The 24,273-nt window shown below is 42.3% G+C and overlaps 1 protein-coding gene across 5 annotated transcripts in view; it reads right to left on the bottom strand.

Moving 5' to 3' along the window:
* LOC110535556 (zinc finger protein 438) overlaps positions 1-20,094 on the bottom strand; it is a 117,365-nt gene extending 97,271 nt beyond the window's left edge. For 4 of the 5 annotated variants that reach the window (XM_036935286.1, XM_021620623.2, XM_021620622.2 and 1 more), the window contains exon 1: positions 19,500-20,092. The gene's annotated coding sequence lies outside the window, so the exon portion shown is untranslated. Of the gene's footprint in view, positions 1-19,499 lie in introns of all 5 variants that reach the window. The other variant, XR_005034610.1, reaches the window with a different exon arrangement.
* Between the last annotated feature and the right edge of the window lie 4,179 nt (positions 20,095-24,273).

Here is a 24,273-nt window from a genome sequence, read left to right as displayed (position 1 = left end):
ACAAGACATTTTACTCGTCAAGAGACCCGACATTACACAACCATAAAACGATGAGGTCCACAAATCTCTGTCTGACTTTGTGAGCAGGCCTTGTTGTGCGGTCGGTCTTCGATGGACGGCGTTGCCTCTAAATAGAATAGTGGGGTCAAGATTCTGGGTTGCCTTGCCTACATGAGCTGCAAAATATCTTGCAAAATAAGAAGTTTTTTTAGGAGTTTTAACAATGTACCCAGAAGAATTATATTCAAGCACAAAAAGTATATTTAAAATAAAAACATATAAGGTCTTTAAAATAAAACCATCTAAGAGATCTATGATCATCATCTCTCAAAACTGCAGGATGATGAAATAACCTAGCTAGCTCCTAGGTCCACATCCTACTCTGTAACAGAGCATGAAATACAGCGCTGGGGTTTATAGAGAGCCAGCTGAGCCACCATTCACCCGACTGTGTCATTTTCCTCGGAGCCTGTGCCATAGCTGGAGCGGCTCCACTGACCAGAGGCGTCTGTGGTCTGCCCTGTGCGCCAGGCAGTCGGCCTGGTCTGGTAGTGGACCGGTGAGGCACTGCGGCAGGGCAGCCTCCCCGCCCCTGACGCAGAGTACCCGCGCTGGGGAACGTCTGAGTAATGGCAGGGTAACCTGATCCAGCCAGAGGAGGAGGTAGGGAGGGGGAGTGAGCTAAGCTGACGCCTAAATCATAGCAGGAGGATGGAGGGAGAGAGGTAACGAGAGAGGTAACGAGAGAGAGAAAGAATGGGAGGAGGCCTGGAGACAGGAGGATGAAAGTAAACTAAACTTCTCCCTCCTGCCTCTGAGCACACGTACGTGCCACACCCACTGCTGGGCTAGGGAGTTACACAGAGATGAAAGGGAGTGGGCATGGAATTCAACCTTACTGCATGCAATGTCACATCATGTCACTGACATATTTCAATACAAAATGCCTACATGAAACAAACTCGATGTAAGTTTTCTCCAATGCTTGCGCTATTAAATGACTTAGCAGGCATGGATTAGAAAAATATGAAAGCCAAGGTAAGTTGCTAGCTAGCATTAAACTGGTCTTATAAAAAACAATCAATCATAATCACTAGTTAATTACACATGGTTGATGATATTACTAGATATTATCTAGCGTGTCCTGCATTGCATATAATCTGACTGAGCGTACACGCATACAAGTATCTAAGCATCTGACTGAGCGGTGGTAGGCAGAAGCAGGCGTGTAAACATTCATTCAAACAGCACTTTTGTGCGTTTTGCCAGCAGCTCTTCGTTGTGCGTCAAGCATTGCGCTGTTTATGACTTCAAGCCTATCAACTCCTGAGATGAGGCTGGTGTAACCGAAGTGAAATGGCTAGCTAGTTAGCGCGCGTTAATAGCATTTCAAACGTCACTCACTCTGAGCCTTCTAGTAGTTGTTCCCCTTGCTCTGCATGGGTAACTCTGCTTCGATGGTGGCTGTTGTCGTTGTGTTGCTGGTTTGAGCCCAGGGAGGAGCGAGGAGAGGGACGGAAGCTATACTGTTACACTGGCAATACTAAAGTGCCTATAAGAACATCTAATAGTCAGAGGTTAATGAAATACAAATGGTATAGAGGGAAATTGTCCTATAATAACTACAACCTAAAACTTCTTACCTGGGAATATTGAAGACTCATGTTAAAAGGAACCACCAGCTTTCATATGTTCTCATGTTCTGAGCAAGGAACTGAAACATTAGCTTTCTTACATAGCACATATTGCACTTTTACTTTCTTCTCCAACACTTTGTTTTTGCATTATTTTAACCAAATTGAACATGTTTCATTATTTACTTGAGGCTAAAGTGTACATTCAGTATTGTTGTAGTCGTCATTATTACAAATACATACAATTATTATTATTTTTTTAATTAAAAAAAAAAAAAAAAAAAATCGGTTGACCTCTAATCTCTACCAGCGGCTTTCTTGTCATATCCTAACTATCAAGGTATTCTCTTCTCTGCTTCTCCTCACCGGTGACCCAGTCATCATTACAGCCTTTCCCTTGACTCCTTCCTTACTAAACAGAGCTTCGAGTTTACATTATGAGAAACGGTTTCATTTCACGTGCTCGCAGTCCAGCTAGGTGCCTTTATGACTGAAACAGGACGTCGCGAGGTCGTGAGCCAGCGTCCTTTCAGCTTTCTCATGTTGTTATTACAACTTCATTATTGAACACCGGACACACGGCTTCCTCTTATCAACTGATGGTGGCTCAGAACTGGCGCCAGAGAACGTGATTATTACATGGAAATACAGTATGCTCAACCTATTACTGGACAATGAACCACTGAAATAACAATGAAAAACTGAAGTGGCTTACTAAGCATAACGCGTCACATACACTGACTATACCAAACATTAGGAACACCTTCTTAATATTGAGTTGCAACCCATTTTGCCCTCAGAACAGCCTCAAGTCGTCGGGGCATGGACTCTACAAGATGTCGAAAGCATTCCACAGGGATGCTGGCTGATGTTGACTCCAATGCTTCCCATAGTTCTGTCAAGTTTGCTGGATGTCCTTTGGGTGGTGGACCATTCTTGATACACACGGGATACTGTTGAGCGTGGAAAAACCCAGCAGCGTTGCAGTTCTTGACACAAATCGGTATGCATGGCACGTACTACCCAGTGGTGTAAAGTACTTAAGTAAAAATACTTGAAAGTACTACTTTAGTATCTGTACATTACTATTTATATTTGACAACTTTTACTTTACTACATTCCTAAAGAAAATGATATACTTTTTACTTCATACATTTTCCCTGACACCCAGAAGTACTCAAAATACATGTTGAATGCTTAGAAGGACAGAAATTCTAAAATTCACCCACTTATGAAGAGAACATCCCTGGTCATCCCTGCTGCCTCTGATCTGGCAGACTCACTAAACACATGCTTTGTTTATAAATGATATCGGACTGTTGGAGCGTGCACCTGGCTATCTGTAAATTTAAATAAACAAGAATATGATGCCGTCTGATTTGCTTAATATAAGAAACTTGAAATGATTTATACTTTTACTTTTGATACTTAAGTATATTTTGGAAATTACATTGACTTTTGATAGTTACGTATATTTCAAACCAAATACTTTAACATGTATCCTAGGCCTACTGGTTGTATGAATTTGGGATCTATCTCCCCACAACTGTCCCAGAGTCTGTTTGGAATAGGCCATTTCTTTCTCGACAAGCTGACCAATAGAATAGGTTAACTTTTCTACTATGGGGGATAGTAGATTGATGGATTACTCATCTTGTTGAATGACGAAAATTAGATATGGACAGGTATTCTAACATCGTCAAAGTGCACGTTAGAATTGGGTAAGAAGGACTGGACATTGTTGCATCCTCGACTTGCATGTTCTGTTAATATGAATGACGATAATCTAAAAATAGGATTTCTGTCATTCTGAGCACCGTGGTTGGACGCCCTAACCAGGTTATGCCCCTAATGCATATGGGTCCGGCAGATTTCTCAAATTTCTGGTAAATTAAAATGTTGCCGGGTCAAATGTCCGGCGCCAAATTTTCCTAACAGAAACCTGCTACTATAGTTCAAAAAGCACTTAAATACTGTCTTGCTCATTCACCCTCTGAATGGCACACATACACAATCCATCTCTCAACTGTCTCAAGGCTTAAAAAAAATCCTTCTTTAACCGGTCTCCTCCCCTTCATCTACACGAATTTAACAAGCGACATCTATAAAGGATCATAGCTTTCACCTGGATTCACCTGGTCTGTCATGGAAAGAGCAGATGTTTATAATGTTTTGTATACTCAGTGTATAAAGCTACTCCATTAAAAGTGCACATCAGAAACTGACACGTTCTTGTCAGAAGGTTGAACCACGTTCACGTCACACAATGTCAACTGTCACCATAAATACACGCCCAAGCGACGTCCATTCCTTTATTACGAAGTCGGGAAGCATCTTGAATTTTCTATTTTCTAGGAAGCACAATTTAGGCCTAACCAGTGACTGACTGAAACATTCACTAGACTATTTCTGTACCTGTACCACATCCAGCCATCCACAACATGGACCTTATTCATTATTCAGACTTATATGCACGTTCCTTTTCCTCTGACAAGCTGCTCTTATGCAGGCCTGAATAGATATTAAGGCCTTCTGGTTAAGGTAGGGCTGAGTGAAAACATCTTCCAGGTAGAAAACATCTTGAGGTAGGTCAGGTTGGTCAAGTTATTTTACAGATGTTTTCATCGTTCAAGCTGATAAGCAAAAGAGACTTGAGGGAAATCCAGCAAAGAAATTGTAGGCTATATAATTTTGGCAAAATGTTAATAATGGATTGGATTTACCATTTAGTAAAATGTGCATTTCTAAGAAAAACTTGATGTCCCATTTGACAGCAAGATTACAACCTCAATTACCATAACATTGAGAATACATTACACATAAAATACAGAATGTACTGTATATGGATGTGTATACTTTGGCATGTAGGTATAGTCTCACCTTGCATAGCAGCTCTCAGTTCATACCATGATATGATACTTCTCCCATAGAGCCTAACTATTCTCCAGAACCGACCTCCCGTCTTCTATCATAAAGACTTGGCACGCGTCTAACATGCCTTCGTGTTCTTTCAACAATAAAACACAAGGGTGAGCTTTATCATTTAAAATGTCTACAGAGTTGAGATGAGCAGAGCTAAGCATAAATTCACTCTTCGTTCTTGCAACAAATAGGCGATACCGACATAATTGACTGGAATTATTAAATAAAACAGACAAGTTTCTTTCAACCCTCACCCCCTCCCCCTCCCGTTCCCCTCACTCACCCCTCTCCCCTCACTCACCCCTCTCCTGTCTTCTCATCTCACCACATGTGAAACCACACTGTAGCTCCTAACATGCCAAAGTAAGCGCTCCACATCTTTCAAACAGAGTGTGTTTACAATAGATCAGAGTTCCACACTTCCACTGTACTCTATTGGACTTTATTAATGAAATAAAACAGAGGGAATCCCTTTTTTAATGTAACATGATACAAAAGAAATGCATGACCAAAAGTATGTGGACACCTACTCGTCAAACAACTAATTCCAAAATCACGGGCATTAATATAGAGTCGGTCCACCATTTACTGCAATAACAGCCTCCGCTCTTATGTCTTAAGGGAAGGCTTTCCACTAGATGTTGGAACATTGCTGTGGGGACTTGCTTCCATTCAGACAAGAAAATGATTGAAGTCGGGCACTGGTGTTGGGTGATTAGGCCTGGCTTGCAGTCGGTGTTACAATTCATCCCAAAGGTGTTTAAAAGGGGTTGGGGTCAGGGTCGATCTCGAGAAACCATTTCTGTATGGACCTCGCTTTGTGCACAGGGGCATTGTCATGCCCCCCCCACATTTAAGTGCCTTCCCCAAACTGTTGCTACAAAGTTGGAAGGACAGAATTATCAAGAATGTAAATTGTATGCTATAGCATTACGATTTTCCTTCACTCGAACTAAGGGGACCAAACCATGAAAAACACTCCCAGATCATTATTCCTCCTCCACCAAACGTTACAGTTGGCACTATGTATTGGGGCAGGTAGCGTTGCCCTGGCATCCGCCAAACCCAGATTCATCCATCGGACTGCCAGATGGTGAAGCCTGATTCATCACTCCAGAGAAACCATTTCCACTGCTCCAGAATCCAACGGCGGCGACCTTAACATCACTCCAGCCGCCGACGCTTGGCAGTGCGCATGATCTTAGGCTACTCGGCCATGGAAACCCATTTCATGAAGCTACGGACGAACAGCTCGTGCCCACGTTTCTTCAAGAGGCAGTTTGGAACGCTCTAGTGAGTGTTGCATCTGAGGACCAATGATTTTTACACGCTACGCACTTCAGCACTCGGCAGTCCCGTTCTGTGAGCTTGTGTGGCCTACCACTTCTCCGCTGAGCCGTTGGTGCCCCTAGACGTCTCCACTTCACAATAACACCACTCTCAACTGACCAGGGCAGCACTAGCAGGGCAGATATTTGACAAACGGACTTGTTCGAAAGGTAGAATCCAATAACGGTGCCACGATGAAAGTCACTGAGCTATTCAGTAAGGACATTGTACAGTCAATGTTTGTCTATGGTGAATGCATGGCTGTGTGCTCAATTTTATACACCTGTCAGCAATAGGTGTGGCTGAAATAACCGAATCCACTAATTTGAAGGGGTGTCCACATACACACACACACACACACACACACACACACACACAGTGGGGCAAAAAAGTATTTAGTCAGCCACCAATTGTGCAAGTTCTTCCACTTAAAAAGATGAGAGGCCTGTAATTTTCATCATAGGTACACTTAAACTATGACAGACAAAATGAGAAAGAAAAAAAAAATCCAGAAAATCACATTGTAGCATTTTTTATGAATTTATTTGCAAATTATGGTGGACAATAAGTATTTGGTCAATAACAAAAGTTTCTCAATACTTTGTTATATACCCTTTGTTGGCAATGACAGAGGTCAAACGTTTTCTGTAAGTCTTCACAAGGTTTTCACACACTGTTGCTGGTATTTTGGCCCATTCCTCCATGCAGATCTCCTCTAGAGCAGAGATGTTTTGGGGCTGTTGCTGGGCAACACAGATTTTCAACTCCCTCCAAAGATTTTCTATGGGGTTGAGATCTGGAGACTGGCTAGGCCACTCCAGGACCTTGAAATGCTTCTTACGAAGCCACTCCTTCGTTGCCCGTGCAGTGTGTTTGGGATCATTGTCATGCTGAAAGACCCAGCCACGTTTCATCTTCAATGCCCTTGCTGATGGAAGGAGGTTTTCACTCAAAATCTCACGATACATGGCCCCATTCATTCTTTCCTTTACACGGATCAGTCGTCCTGGTCCCTTTGCAGAAAAACAGCCCCAAAGCATGATGTTTCCACCCCCATGCTTCACAGTAGGTATGGTGCTCTTTGGATGCAACTCGGCATTCTTTGTCCTCCAAACACAACGAGTTGAGTTTTTACTAAAAACATCTATTTTGGTTTCATCTGACCATATGACATTCTCCCAATCTTCTTCTGGATCATCCAAATGCTCTCTAGCAAACTTCAGACGGGCCTGGACATGTACTGGCTTAAGAAGGGGGACACGTCTGGCACTGCAGGATTTGAGTCCCTGGCGGCGTAGTGTGTTACTGATGGTAGGCTTTGTTACTTTGGTCCCAGCTCTCTGCAGGTCATTCACTAGGTCTCCCCGTGTGGTTCTGGGATTTTTGCTCACCGTTCTTGTGATCATTTTGACCCCACGGGGTGAGATCTTGCGTGGCGCCCCAGATCGAGGGGGATTCAGTGGTCTTGTATGTCTTCCATTTCCTAATAATTGCTCCCACAGTTGATTTCTTCAAACCAAGCGGCTTACCTATTGTAGATTCAGTCTTCCCAGCCTGGTGCAGGTCTACAACTTTGTTTCTGGTGTCCTTTGACAGCTCTTTGGTCTTGGCCATAGTGGAGTTTGGAGTGTGACTGTTTGAGGTTCTGGACAGGTGTATTTTATACTGATAACAAGTTCAAACAGGTGCCATTAATACAGGTAACGAGTGGAGGACAGAGGAGCCTCTTAAAGAAGAAGTTACAGGTCTGTGAAAGCCAGAAATCTTGCTTGTTTGTAGGTGACCAAATACTTATTTTCCACCATAATTTGCAAATTCATTAAAAATCCTACAATGTGATTTTCTGGATTTGTATTTCTCATTTTGTCTGTCATAGTTGAAGTGTAGCTATGATGAAAATTACAGGCCTCTCATCTTTTTAAGTGGGAGAACTTGCACAATTGGTGGCTGACTAAATACTTTTTTGCCCAACTCTATAATATCACAATATGTTTTCACATTTTGGACTGTCTTTTATGTTGTTGAATAATACAAGTTCTAAATTTGCTTTATGAGTAGTGTGTGACCCCAGGGTGAAAACACATTCTAAGTGATTTCAATGGGTCTCTCTCCATTCTGATCTTTTTCATTGAACAGTATAAAACAAACTCCTAGGGGACCCTATTATCTTTGGCTACATTAAATGTTTAATCTTAGCTACTTCGCCTATTCCTCTTTTGATTTGAAAGATACTGTTGCACAAACAACCTGCTGATTTAGGGCTACACCATCACTGGTACCAGGCTGTATAACTAGCTACATTTAATGTGACTCAGTACATTTTATTAGCTAGCCAGCTAACTAGCGATTAGCATTTTTTACATTTATTTTACCTTTATTTAACTAGGCAAGTCAGTTAACAAATTCATATTTACAATGTTGGCCTAGGAACTGTGGGTTAACTGCCCTGTTCAGGGGTAGAACAGATTTTTACCTCAGGAATTCGATTTAGCAACTTTTCGGTTACTGGCCCAAAGCTCTAACCACTAGGCTACCTGCCTCCCCAGGTAGCGGCCCAACAGGACTAGCTGTTTGCAGATGTAAGAAACACAAACTAATAGTGTAATTGTAGAACGCTGGTGGATTTATAATATATATATATATAATACTTTTTTGCCCCACTGTATATATGAATGTATAGGGTATCATTAGCAAACATACAGGCTGTGGTCCAGTCGATAGAGAGATCAGAGTAGGCCTTTGTGTCCACATGCCGCTTCATGGAAAGCAAAATAAAAGCGATATGGTAAGGATATCACCCTGGAACACAACAAACACGGAAGCTGACATCTTCATCGTTTGGTCTTGGGCTAAGATTTTAAATGGCTCTTCCTTAGTGGAAAGTTCCCCCCTTTTCCATCCTGCCATCATAAATCCACCTCAGTGAATCACACTATAGGCCTCCCTCTCTTGGCGTGTCCTCAGAAACACTGAGTGTGCATATTCAATGTTTCTACTCACATTTATTCCTAGTCCAACTGCCATTCATCTGACTGAATTCAGTTATTTTCTCGGTCATCATGAAATAGGAAATACTATGTTTTAAGGGGAACATGTTTACAACATCTATATTATAATATGCTGCTCATTCTAAGCTGCGGGAGGATCTACAATGTTTTACCGATTTCCTTCATTTTAGAATCAAAAGAAGCGTGCTGTCCTCTTACATTCCACTGGCCACTTTTTAATGGGCTGGGTTATGAATTATTGTGTTTTTTTTATGGTTTCGGTGTTTGGAATGGCATAGTTATTATTGGAGATTCAACGGTCATACCGCAACTGATAAGCGTTTGTAGGCCAATTTTGAATCTGTTGAATGATGGCTAATTTAGCCTTGCTAAAGAATTGTTAACAGGATACAGTTGAAGTCAGAAGCTTACATACACCTTAGCCAAATACATTTAAACTCAGTTTTTCACAATTCCTGACATTTAATCCTAGTAAAAATTCCCTGTCTTAGGACAGTTAGGATCACCACTTTATTTAAGAATGTGACATGTCAGAATAATAGTGTAGAGAGTGATTTATTTCAGCTTTGATTTCTTTCATCACATTCCCAGTGGGTCAGAAGTTTACATACACTCAATTAGTATTTGGTAGCACTGCCGTTAAATTGATTAACTGTTTTAACAACCTTCCCACAATAAGTTGGGTGAATTTTGGCCCATTCCTCCTAACAGAGCTGGTGTAACGGAGTAAGGTGTGTAGACCTCCTTGCTCGCACACGCTTTTTCAGTTCTGCCAACAAATTTTGTATAGGATTGAGGTCAGGGCTTTGTGATGGCCACTCCAATACCTTGACTTTGTTGTCCTTCCTGACTGATGTCTTGAGATGTTGCTTCAATATATCCACTTAATTTTCCTCTCTCATGATGCCATCTATTTTGTGAAGTGCACCAGTCCCTCCTGCAGCAAAGCACCCCCACCACCGTGCTTCACGGTTGGGGTTGTGTTCTTCAGCTTGCAAGCCTCCCCTTTTTTCCTCCAAACATAACGATGGTCATTACGGCCAAACAGTTCTATTTAATTTTCAACAGACCAGAGGACATTTCTCCAAAAAGTATGATCTTTGTCCCCATGTGCAGTTGCAAACCGTAGTCTGGCTTTTGTATGGCGGTTTTGGAGCAGTGGCTTCTTCTTTGCTGAGCGGCCTTTCAGGTTATGACCATTTAGGACTCGTTTTACTGTGGAGATAGATGCTGGAGGAAACATGTACAAAAGTATCTTCACAAGGTCATTTGCTGTTGTTCTGGGATTGATTTGCACTTTTTGCACCAAAGTAGGTTCATCTCTAGGAGACAGAACACATCTCCTTCCTGAGCGGTATGACGGCTGCGTGGTCCCATGGTGTTTATACTTGCGTACTATTGTTTGTACAGATGAACACGGTACCTTCAGGCGTTTGGAAATTGCTCCCAAGGATGAACCAGACTTGTGGAGGTCTGCAATTTGTTTCTGAGGTCTTGGGTGATTTATTTGGATTTTCCTATGATGTCAAGCTAAAGGCACAGTCAACTTAATGTATGTAAACTTCTGACCCACTGGAAATGTGATACAGTGAATTATAAGTGAAATCATCTGTTTGTAAACAATTGTTGGAAAAGTTAGTTGTGTCATGCACAAAGTAAATGTCCTAACCGATTTGCCAAAACTATAGTTTGTTAACAATAAATGTGTGGAGTGGTTGAAAAACGAGTTTTAATGACTTCAACCTAAGTGTATGTAAACTTCCGACTTCAACTGTACGTGATTCTCCATACCCGTTACAGGTTCACTAATGGAAAGCCTTGCATGGAATTTTTCAATTAACTTGTTAATGGCGATACTTTCTTCATTCTCAGAAAAAAGGCATCTTAGAAATGTCTGTGCCCAGTTGCAGATGGTTCTACAAAACAACAGTGAAAACTTGAGATATTAAATCGACGCTTTGCACAGAGTGAGGAGTTCCCTTGCCATTTTAGCTGACGGCAGGTTAGTAACTTTTGTAACAAAATTATTTTATTGTGCCTGTCCGGTTGCACACAGACTTTTATGGTCACACAAGGTGCCACTGGTGGATTCAAAACGAGTAGCCTAACAGTTATTTACATGGCCACAGTTGCATTTTTAAACAACAGTATTTTTCTGTACGAAATCAATCTTATGTAAACATAGGGTGACAGTGAGCAAAATAACCACGGACGGGAAGTTGACAATGGCTTATTATTAATAAGCATAAATAAACTATTTCTATTTGCAGTCCTCAAATTCATTTTTTTAAATGTTACCTTTATTTATACAGGTTTTTGCTCATTGAGATAATCTCTCTTTTCCAAGAGAGACCTGGTCCAATAGCAGCAGGGGGAACAATGTTTCAGACAAAACAACTTACATACACTAACACAACATTAAACAAAACCATAAACACACATACAGTACAACAATTACATATTACATTCAAAACACAAACATCTTGACTAAAAACAATTACACTCTTCTATGATATATACATCGATCAAGTGTTTAAACTCCACCAACGAAACTAGATCATCACATTTTAAAATATTCAGGAGAGAATTCCAGGACGAAGGTGCTAAGTAACTAAAACTATTTCTACCATGACCTGTTCTAATTTTTGGTACTGCAAATCAGAATGGGACCGTAATTGATATTTATTTACTGACCTGACTAAAAAAGAACAGAGATAAAATGGCATTTTACCCAGTATGGCCTTATAAATCAGTGTATACCAGTGTTTAAGCCTACACAAGGTCAATGACGACCAGCCAACAGCGCTGTAGAGATCACAATGATGTGTTAGACGTTTTTGATTTGTAATGAACCTGAGGGCTGTATGATACACTGAATCAAGTGCTCTCAGGGTAGTGGCTGAGGCCTGCATATATATAACATCACTAAAATCTAAAACTGACAGTAATGTACATCGTACCAGCTCCTTCCTGGCATCAAAAGAAAAACAAGCCTTATGCCGGTAATAAAATCCTATTTTCAGTTTGAGCTTCTTTATCAAGTTCTCTACATGCACAGTGAAGCTCAGCTTATCATCAACCCACACACCCAAATATTTGTACACTTTAACTTGCTCTATAGTATGTCCAGCCAATGAAGCAATGACATGATTTGTAACATGCCTGGCATTTGAAAATACCATGCATTTTGTTTTACCCGAATTTAGAATCAGTTTTAAATCATACAGATTCTGTTGTATGATGTTAAATGCTCTTTGGGCATTTTCAAAAGCTAAAGATAAACTACTATCACTTGAATAAAGAACAGTATCATCTGCATAAAAATGAACATCCGCTGTTTCAATTAGATCCCCAATGTTGTTGATATACAAAATGAACAACAGTGGGCCCAAAATAGAACCTTGCGGAACACCTGAGCACACCTTTATGGACTCAGATTTACAACCATAGGTAATTTATAAACCAATCTAGAGCATGACCAGTAATTCCACAACATTTTAACCTTTGCACTAACACAGTGTCAAAAGTCTTTGACAAATCAATAAAAACAGACACACAATGTAACTTCTTATCAAGAGCACAGTGGATGTCATTAAAAACCTTCAATGTTGCTGAAACAGTGCTGCCAGACCTAAAACCTGACTGCATTCCATTTAAGATGTTGTTTTCTTGGAAGTAGGTATTTAGCTGCCTACTAACTAAGGACTCCAGTACCTTTGACAGTACAGACAATTTCGATATGGGTCGATAGTTGTTAAGTAGCGAGGGATCGCCACCTTTCAGGAGAGGCAGTACAAAAGCAGATTTCCATAACTTGGGTATTTCCTTAACATCAAGCGTAAGGTTAAAAATACATGTTACGGGGGAACAATGATGTCTGCAGCTAGGTGTAGGAGGCGGGGGTCTAGTTCATCAGGACCAGGGGATTTTTTTTAAATCAATTTCTTTCAGGGCTTTACACACTTCTGAAACAGAGAAGAATGAAAAGGAGAACCTGGTGAAGGAGTGCACAGGGGTGTCAGGTAAATTTATAGGGGGCTCAATTATACCTTTGACCTTTTCAAATAAACTGCCTGCGTCTAAAAAAAATGCTGGTTCAAGGCTTTCAGAATGGAGGTTCTCTCAGTTACAATCTGTGTGTCGACCAACAATTGTTTAGGAAGCTGTGTATCTTTTCTGCACTCCAAACCTTTCACTACTTGACAAACTTTGAATGGATTATTTACATTTTGTGAAGTAGATTTCAGGTATTGGTCTGCTTTCAATTTACGAATCATAGCCACACCCATATTTTTAATATGTTTAAAAGCCATCCAATCATCTGCCAAACCAGTCCCTCTTGCTTTAGCCCACACAGCATTTCGTTCCCTTATGACTTTTGTAAATTCCTTAGTAAACCAAGGGTTCTCTCTGCCTTTAATCCTGATTTATTTAAAAGGGGCATGCCTATGGCATACATCCTGGAATTGTGGAAGTAAAAAAAGGCTAGTTCAACATCAGGGATTAATTCCATTCTATTCTATTCAATGCTAGATACATCATGTAAAAAACCTTGAATATCAATACACTTCCAGTTTGTTTTCGTAATAGCACATGGAGATTTCTTAGGAATTTTACCATCTCTCACACAGGCAATAGTACAGTGATCACTTATGTCATTTGCAAAAATACCAGAAGCATTAAAACGATGAGTAGTATTGGTTAAGATCAAATCAATCAAAGAGGATTTCAGAGGAAATGTTATATTCAACCGAGTTACACTGTTGACAATCTGAGTGAGATTGTAGGTATTGCACAGAATTTTAAATTGATCAGAGCTAGATGTTAGCCAGTCCTGATTCAAATCACCCATCAGGACAAACTCAGAATTGACATTCTGTGATAACAATTTGAAAATACAATCCAGAGAGCCAACAGTAGCAGATAGAGGTCTAGAACAGCAAGATACAACAATATTTAATTCAATACAATCTAATTAACCAGATCCAATGATCTACCACCCACAAGGCAGGTTGCCGCTAGTGCAAGGGGTGGGCAAAGTACTTTTTTCTCCCCAATTGGTAGTTACAACCTTGTCCATACGGAAGCAGCAGCGATGAGACTCAGGAGAGGCAAAGGTCGAGAGCTGTGCCTCCTCCAAAACACGACCCAGCCAATCCGCACTGCTTCTTGATACAATGCCTGTTTAACCCGGAAGCCAGCCGCACCAATCTGTCGGAGGAAACACCGTGTCAGCGTGCACTGCGCCCAGCCCGCCGCAGGAGTCGCTAGTACGCGATGGGAACAAGGAAATCTTTGGCCTGACAAACCCTCTCCTAATCCAGACGACGCTGGACCAATTGAGCACCGCCTCATAGGTCTCCTAGTCACAGCCAGCTGTGACACAGCCTGGGATCAAACCCGGGTCTGCAGTGATGCCTCAAGCACTGCGATGCAGTGCCTTAGAACGCTACGCCACCCAGGAGCCCCCCGCCCCAAAAATGCAGCCCTCGGTTGAATTTCAAAATCCCGATGTGGCCCTCGAGCCAAAAAGTTTGCCCACCCCTGCGACCGTGCATCATTATAAAATTGCGCTAACAAATAGCATTATATCGTCATGAGCGGAAGTGAGAAAGTGAAATCATCACATGAGAAAGGCCATACTACAGATGTGCATCCTATTTCACCTTTATTTAACCAGGTAGGCCAGTTGAAAACAAGTTCTCATTTACAACTGCGACCTGGCCAAGATAAAGGAAAGCAGTGCGACAAAAACAGCACAGAGTTACACATGGGATAAACAAACATACGGTCAATAACACATTAGAAAAATCTATGTACAGTTTGTGCAAATGTAGTAAGATTAGGGAGGTAAGGCAATAAATAGGCCATAGTGGCAAAATAATTACAATTTAGCATTAACACTGGAGTGATAGATGTGCAGATGATGATGTGCAAGTGGAGATACTGGGGTGCAAAAGAGCAAAAAAAACAATATGGGGATGAGGTAGTTGGGCGGGCTATTGACAGATGGGCTGTGTACAGGTGCAGTGATCGGTAAGCTACTCTGACTGCTGATGTTTCTAGTTAGTGAGGGAGATAAGTCTCCAGCTTCAGTGATTTTTGCAGTTCGTTCCAATCATTGGCAGCAGAGAACTGGAAGGAAAGGCGGCCAAGGGAGTTGTTGGCTTTGGGGATGACCAGTGAAATATACCTGCTGGAGCGCATGCTACGGGTGGGTGTTGTTATGGTGACCAGTGAGCTGAGATAAGGCAGGGCTTTACCTAGCAAAGACTTATAGATGACCTGGAGCCAGGTGATTTGTAGCGAGGGCCAGCCAATGAGAGCATACAGGTTGCAATGGTGGGTAGTATATGGGCCTTTGGTGACAAAACGGATGGCACTGTGATAGACTACATCCTATTTGCTGAGTAGTGTTAGAGGCTATTTTATAGATGACATCGCCGAAGTCAAGGATTGGTAAGATGGTAAGTTTTACGAGGGTATGTTTGGCAGCATGAGTGAAGGACGCTTTGTTGCGAAATAGGAAGCCAATTCTACATTTCCTTTTGGATTGGACATGCTTAATGTGAGTCTGGAAGGAGAGTTTAAAGTCTAACCAGACACCTAGGTATTTGTAGTTGTCCACATATTCTAAGTCAGAACCGTCCAGAGTAGTGATGCTTGACGGGAGGGCCGGTGCGGGCAGCGATCGGTTGAAGAGCATGCATTTAGTTTTACTAGCAGTTGGATGCCATGGAAGGAGTGTTGTATGGCATTGAAGCTCATTTGGAGGTGTGTTAATACAGTGTCCAAAGAAGGGCCAGATGTATACAGAATGGTGTCATCTGCGTAGAGGTGGATCAGAGAATCACCAGCAGCAAGAGCGACATCATTGATATATACAGAGAAGAGAGTCGGCCCGAGAATTGAACCCTGTGGCAACTCCATAGAGACTGCCGGAGATCCGGACAACAGGCCCACCAATTTGACAAACTAAACTCTATCTGATAAGTAGTTGTTGAACCAGGCGAGGCAGTCATTTGAGAAACCAATGCTATTGAGTCTGCCAATAAGAATGCGGTGATTGACAGTCGAAAGCCTTGGCCAGGAAATGATCGGTGATCTGTTTGTTAACTTGGCTTTCAAAGACTTTAGAAAGGCAGGGCTGGATGGATATAGGTCTGTAACCGTTTGGATCTAGAGTGTCTCCCCCTTTGAAGAGGGAGATGACCGCGGCAGCTTCCCAATCTTTAGGGATCTCAGACGAGACGAAAGAGAGGTTGAACAGGCTAGTAATAGGGGTTGCAACAATTGCGGTGGATAATTTTAGAAAGAGAGGGTCCAGATTGTCTAGCCTAGCTGATTTGTCGGGGTCCAGATTTTGCAGCTGTTTCAGAACATCAGCTGTCTGGATTTTGGTGAAGGAGAAGCAGGGGGGTTTGGGCAGATTGCTGAGGGGGGTTCAGATTAGAGGTCGACCGATTAGGATTTTTCAATGCCGATACCGATTATTGGAGGACCAAAAAAGCTGATACCGATTAAATCGGCCGATTAAAAAAAAAAAAAGTGTAATAATGACAATTACAACAATACTGAATTAACACTTATTTTAACTTAATATAATACATCAATAAAATCAATTTAGCCTCAAATAAATAATGAAACATGTTCTATTTGGTTTAAATAATGCAAAAACAAAGTGTTGGAGAAGAAAGTAAAAGTGCAATATGTGCCATGTAAGAAAGCTAACGTTTAAATTCCTTGCTCAGAACATGAGAACATATGAAAGCTGGTGGTTCCTTTTAACATGAGTCTTCAATATTCCCAGGTAAGAAGATTTAGGTTGTAGTTATTATAGGACTATTTCCCTCTATACCATTTGTATTTCATTAACCTTTGACTATTGGATGTTCTTATAGGCACTTTAGTATTGCCAGTGTAACAGTATAGCTTCCGTCCCTCTCCTCGCTCCTCCCTGGGCTCAAACCAGGAACACAACGACAACAGCCACCCTCGAAGCGTTACCCATGCAGAGCAAGGGAAACAACCACTTCAAGACTCAGAGCGAGTGACGTTTGAAACGCTATTAGCGTGTGCTAACTAGCTAGCCATTTCACTTCGGTTACACCAGCCTCATCTCGGGAGTTGATAGGCTTGAAGTCATAAACAGCGCAATGCTTGACGCAATTCTGCCTACCATCGCTCAGTCAAATACTTAGATACTTGTATGCTTGTATGCTCAGTCAGATTATAAGCAACACAGAACACGCTAGATAATATAGTCAACCATGTGTAGTTAACTAGTGATTATGATTGATTGATTGTTTTATAAGATAAGTTTAATGCTAGCTAGCAACTTACCTTGGCTTACTGCATTCACGTAACAGGCAGTCTCTCTTGTGGAGTGCAACGAGAGAGAGGCAGGTCGTTATAGCGTTGGACTAGTTAACTGTAAGGTTGCAAGATTGGATCCCCCGAGCTGAGAAGGTGAAAACCTGTCGTTCTGCCCCTGAACGAGGCAGTTAACCCACCGTTCCTAGGCCGTCATTGAAAATGAGAATGTGTTAACTGACTTGCCTAGTTAAATAAAGACTAAATAAAGGTGTAATTTTTTATATATATTTTTTTTTATTTATTTATTTTTTATTTTTTTTTAAATCGGCCAAATCGATGCCCAAAAATACAGATTTCAGATTATGAAAACTTGAAATCGGCCCCAATTAATCGGCCATTCCGATTAATCGGTCAACCTCTAGTTCAGAGCTGTTGGCCGGGGTAGGGATAGCCAGGTGGAAAGCATGGCCGGTCGTAGAAAAATGCTTAATGAAATTCTCAATTGTCGTAGATTTATCGGTGGTTACAGTGTTTCCTAGCCTCAGTGCAGTGGGCAGCTGGGAGGAGGTGCTCTTATTTTCCATGGACTTTACAGTGTCCCAAAACTTATTGGAATTAGTGCTACAGGATGCAAATTTCTGTGTGAAAAGCTAGCCTTTGCTTTCCTAACGGACTGTGTATATTGGTTCCTGACTTCCCTGAAAAGTTGCATATCACAGGGGCTATTCGATGCTAATGCAGTACGCCACAGAATGTTTTGTGCTGGCAGTCAAGTCAGGAGTGAACCAGGGGCCGTTCTTAGTTCTACATGTTTTGAATGGGGCATGCTTATTTAAAGAACAACCAGGCATCCTCTACTGACGGGATGAGGTCAATATCCTTCCAGGATAACGGGGCCAGGATTGATCAGAAAGGCCTGCTTGCTGAAGTATTTTAGGGAGCATTTGAGTGGTGGTCATTTGACCGCGGACCCATTACGGACACAGGCAATGAGGCAGTGATCGCTGAGATCCTGGTTGAAGACAGCAGAGGTGTATGTGGAGGGCAAGTTGGTCAAGATGAGGGTGCCCATGTTTACGGATTTAGGGTTGTACATGGTAGGTTCCTTGATAATTTGTGTGAGATTGAGGGCATCTAGCTTAGATTGTAGAACGGGCCGGGGTGTTAAGCATATCCCAGTTTAGGTCACCTAAAAGTAAGAACTCTGAAGATGGATGGGGGGCAATCAATTCACATATGGTGTCCAGGACACAGCTGGGGGCTGAGGGGGGTCTATAACAAGTGACAACAGTGAGCGACTTATTTCTGGAAAGGTGGATTTTTAAAAGTAGAAGCTTTAGAACTGTTTGGGCACAGACCTGGATAACAAAACAGAACTCTGCAGGCAACTCCACCCCCTTTGGCAGTTCTATCTTGACCGAAAATTATGTAGTTGGGGATGGAGATTCAGAATTTTTGGTGGCCTTTCTATTTTCTCTTCTTATAAAACCACTCATGGCACAAGTAGTGAATGTTTCTATTTAGAATTTTTCTACAAATTATTCAATTTGCCTATTCACTCGTGGCACTGGGGATTAGTCTACAGGCCACTATCAGTTCCACTGTATCTCTCTGGCACCTGCGCAGTTAGATGTAACCATGCAGTTACATGATTCCTACCATATTGCTTTTCCAATTCCAAATACGAATAGCAAAATAAAGCTAGTCTGTTTTCTAATGTTGGCTGATTGTGAAGGTGCCATGGACAAAATACTGGCCTATATGACAGTTCCCACAGCTACAAAATCACAAACCCTGCCTAATTTCTACAATTTATCTTCTTAAAATGTGATTTAAACCTAACATTAACCCCACTGTTAACCTGTATGCCTAACCTAAAATTAAGACCAAAAGTCAACAACAAAATGACTTTGTGGCTGTGGTAACTAGAGGAAACCCCTATGCATTATGGCATGAGTTGATACATGACCTAGTCTACTGTAGCTAAATGCAAAAAGAATATGCACGACTTTCATGTTTGAAAATCAGTGGAAAGCACACATTCACAGCTATTTCGCACACCTAAACACACAGGTTGTACACTGGTAGCGTGTGTTTTTCCTGATATACAATGTTATGAAAAGGCCAAAGAAGCCTGCTAATCGCTCCCTCTGTATCCTTACTTTCCTATTGGCTGAAATTAACATCGTAATATCATTGCCCAACAAGCTCATTACCATTGGGATTTATTTTCTATTGCCAACGGTGAAAGGCTTAGAACAAATTGTAGAGTTACTTTCAGACATCTCACCTGTATCCCCAGTTGTTTTGGAGGCTTCTTCGTTAATTTGTCAATTGCGACATATTCATTTCTTGTAGAACGGCAGATCTTCATAACTGTTTGTCTACAGCCATTTTGAGCTGTACCTCGAGCTAAGGATGACGGGGGAGAGAGTAGTAAGTCGCTGCTCTTTCAATCAAAATCTTACTCAAATTTATGTTGGTAATAGTCAGACAAGTAGAAACTGAAAACATAGTTTGAATTTATTTCGATATTTTTCATGCATTTTGTAAAGAATGGAATGTGTTGCAAGCGCATAGTTCCCGAACCCCCCTTTTTGAGTGAAATGGTATGTCTCTTAGAATACTGGGTTAGCTCGTCAAATGTAGCCAATCAGCGACGTTGAAATGTAAGCCTCCAAATTATCAATATAAACAGGACTTGACGCTTGCAAGTACAGTAGAGGTATGATGCAAAAAAAATGCAGACTGTTATTTAATCTTCAACCAGTATTTGAATTTATGATGAACAGCCCTGCAATGCTCTGTGCTCCCGATCAAGATCTGTGCATACACAATATAATAAGTAGCCTATGCTGTCCTATCTTAGAATGAAATGTGAGTTTCACATAGGCATGGGTTGTGTTACTGTAGTTGGACCGCAAACAGTTTGGGGGTCGTCATTCTTTTTCATATTTTTCTATTACACAATAAAGTAGGTTATATCAAATTATGAGAATCCATATTTTGTGTTACAGTAGTAATAGTAGTAGTATAGTATATTAGTAGGCTATTCTGATGACAGTTTCCATTATAGAAGCACACCATGTTGCTTCTGCAATGTGTAGGCTATTCTGTTCCACAAACAAACAACTCCCCGATGGTGTAGAACAATATGCTGCTGCCTCCCTGGATGTATTCAAGCATGATGTTATTAGTTTTGCTGGGATCAGAGTCACTTCAGGCTACACATGTCCTGTTCAGTTAACCGCTGTCACAGCCTGTAGTGTATGGTCCCTGGCAGGTGGTGTTGCTCACTGCTGTGGCGGTGTAGTGAGGCAGAACGAGAGAGGCTTTTCACAGTCTGAAGAATCGCCTTCACACACGCATGCACATGCATGTGCACACACATTCTCTCGCTCAGTCACACATGCAAAATATAGTGTTACAGGTGTTATTATCGAATACACATATTACTGGCTGAAGCATGGTTTTCTTCCTATAGGATGTTGTTTCTGTTGGTGCAACACAGTTACAGGTAGTGTATAATGAATGATGTGGTGCTGTGTTGTTATATTTCATGCTGATTGCGGACCAGAGGCAGCTTATCAATATTTCACATCTCCCAGAGCAGGAAGTGAAAAATATAGGTGACTAGCTTCTAATGAAATACTGAGGAAGCATAAATGTTTCCCTCAAACATACTATATTATTGACCGAGAACAGATAACTATGCAAAGAGATCCTATTAAATTACTAATATGTTTTAATATGTTACTATTGCCATTTGAGCAGGACCTGGCTTAGAGGTCCTGTGCCTATGAACAATAGACTTAAAACATTTGAAAGGTAGGTGGCACTTTACTCATTTTGGGGTTCAATACCTTAATCTTTGCTTCATTTGTATTTATTTATTTTTTGTAATTTAGCAGACCTTATCCAGAGCGACTTACAGGAGCAATTAGGGTTAAGTGCCTTGCTCAAGCGCACATCGACAGATTTCTCACCTAGTCGGCTGTGGGATTTGAACCAGCGACCTTTCGATTATTGACCCAACGCTCTTAATCTGTAGGTGAAGGTAATTCTATTTACCTTCTTCACTAAATAGAATTAAGAATGGGCTGGGCTGTGGCAGTAATGACAGTATTGATCGGCTCACAGAAACCCTTTCAGGCTGGTAATCACAAAGCAGCTTCTGTGGATGGAGGGATAGGGTGAAGGAGGAGTGAGACAGACTGATATGTGGTTTGCCCATTTAGTCAGGTAATCCTTACCCCTTACGAGTCAGATACATGGCTACATAGCTGACTGATAGGGCACCATCTTACAGTGTACCTTTCTCTGCTCTTTATCTCACCACTATATCTCTCTCCAATCTGGAGCTTGTATCTCAGCCCAACTGCAGCCGCGCTACTTATGCTGAATGCCTGAATACAGCTTATATGCAATCAGTCATTCATGTCAATTAATTTGACCCAAAACAAGGGGTTACATTTCTTAGTCATTTTTTTTTTGTTTGCAGCTTTATGGAGATAGAGGGTGATCTTGCAAAGATTCCCATGCCAATTCTCTCTTACCATAAATACAAAATAATTTAGGCTCCAGAACCATGCTCATTATGTCAGTGTAGTGAAGAGGTTTGATGTTTTGAGATGAAATGCTCTAAGATTAAATATTCATTTTTTTTATATATATTGGTTAATTATGTATTTATGTGTCCACTGTCAAGTTGAAACTCATGCTCCAGTGAGGGATGTTTCAGGCGTATGTTTATGCCAATGTTGCGGAATACATTTCCCCCTTATTATAGGATTTCTGAGGTAAACTCGTATGCAACCTTATGGAAATATTAAATGAGGAGAGTGCATAACACACCTCACTGGACACATTCTGTGAGTGTAATTATTTAGCCTCTATGGCCTATTTATTGCCTTGGCTCCCTACTCTTCTACATTTGCACACACTGTACATCTATTTTTCTATTGTGTTATTGACTGTACGTTTGTTTATGTGTAACTCTGTGTTGTTGTTTTTGTCGCACTGCTTTGCTTTATCTTGGCCAGGTCGTAGTTGTAAATGAGAATTTGTTCTCAACTGACCTACCTGGTTAAATAAAGGTGAAATAAATCAATATAAAATTATCCTGCACAACATCCTCTAAGGTGAATGTTTAGGTCTTTATTGAGCACATTCTAATTGTTATGGTGAGTGAATGAGGACCCAAAAGCGAACTAACTTAAACAGAGCTTCTTTAATAACCAAACTTAGGTAGGCTCAGATAGACCGGCAGATTCCGACAGGACAGGACAAGGTTACAGCAAACATGACGATAGTCTGGCTCAGGCATGAAACACAAACAAACAAGAATCCGACAAGGACAGGAGCAGAAACAGAGAGAGATATAGGGACCTAATCAGAGGGAAACAGGGAACAGGTGGGGAACGGGTAGTTAGAGGAGACAAGGGACAGCTGGGGGAAAGCGGGGGAGAAAAGGTAACATAACAACGACCAGCAGAGGGAGACAGGGTGAAGGGAAAGGACAGAGACAAGACACAACATGACAGTACCCCCCCACTCACCGAGCGCCTCCTGGCGCACTCGAGGAGGAAACCTGGCGGCAACGGAGGAAATCCTCGATCAGCGCACGGTCCAGCACGTCCCGAGAGGGAACCCAACTCCTCTCCTCAGGACCGTACCCCTCCCAATCGACAAGGTACTGGTGACCACGGCCCCGTGGACGCATGTCCAAAATCCTGCGGACCCTGTAGATGGGTGCGCCCTCGACAAGGATGGGGGGGGGGGGGGGGGGAAGACGAGCGGGGGCGCGAAGAACGGGCTTAATACAGGAGACATGGAAGACCGGGTGGACGCGACGAAGGTATCGCGGAAGAAGAAGTCGAACTGCGACAGGATTAATGACCCGAGAAATACGGAACGGACCAATGAACCGCGGGGTCAACTTGCGAGAAGCCGTCTTAAGGGGAAGGTTCTGAGTGGAGAGCCAAACTCTCTGACCGCGACAATATCTAGGACTCTTAGTTCTACGCTTATTAGCAGCCCTCACAGTCTGCGTCCTATAACGGCAAAGTGCAGACCTGACCCTCTTCCAGGTGCGCTCGCAACGTTGGACAAAAGCCTGAGCGGAGGGGACGCTGGACTCGGCGAACTGAGATGAGAACAGCGGAGGCTGGTACCCGAGGCTACTCTGAAAAGGAGATAGCCCGGTCGCAGACGAAGGAAGCGAGTTGTGGGCGTATTCTGCCCAGGGGAGCTGTTCTGACCAAGACGCAGGGTTGCGAAAAGAAAGACTGCGTAAGATGCGACCAATAGTCTGATTGGCCCGTTCTGCTTGACCGTTAGACTGGGGGTGAAAGCCGGAAGAGAGACTGACGGAAGCCCCAATCAAACGGCAAAACTCCCTCCAAAATTGAGACGTGAATTGCGGACCTCTGTCCGAAACGACGTCTGACGGAAGGCCATGAATTCTGAAAACATTCTCGATGATGATTTGTGCCGTCTCTTTAGCAGAAGGAAGCTTAGCAAGGGGAATGAAATGGGCCGCCTTAGAGAACCTATCGACAACCGTAAGAATAACAGTCTTCCCCGCTGACGAAGGCAGTCCGGTGACAAAATCTAAGGCGATGTGAGACCACGGTCGAGAGGGAATAGGAAGCGGCCTGAGACGGCCGGCAGGAGGAGAGTTACCGGACTTAGTCTGCGCGCAGACCGAACAAGCAGCCACGAAACGACGCGTGTCATGCTCCCGGGTGGGCCACCAAAAACGCTGGCGAATGGAAGCAAGCGTACCCCGAACGCCAGGGTGGCCGGCTAACTTGGCAGAGTGAGCCCACTGAAGAACGGCCAGACGAGTAGGAACGGGAACGAAAAGAAGGTTCCTAGGACAAGCGCGCGGCGACGGAGTGTGAGTGAGCGCTTGTTTTACCTGCCTCTCAATTCCCCAGACAGTCAACCCGACAACACGCCCCTCAGGGAGAATCCCCTCGGGGTCAGTGGAGGCTACTGAAGAACTGAAGAGACGAGACAAAGCATCAGGCTTGGTGTTCTTAGAGCCCGGACGATAAGAA

Source organism: Oncorhynchus mykiss, chromosome 11 (genome assembly GCF_013265735.2).
Source record: "Oncorhynchus mykiss isolate Arlee chromosome 11, USDA_OmykA_1.1, whole genome shotgun sequence".
NCBI lineage: Eukaryota > Metazoa > Chordata > Actinopteri > Salmoniformes > Salmonidae > Oncorhynchus > Oncorhynchus mykiss.
This window is presented reverse-complemented; position numbering and strand designations above follow the sequence as displayed.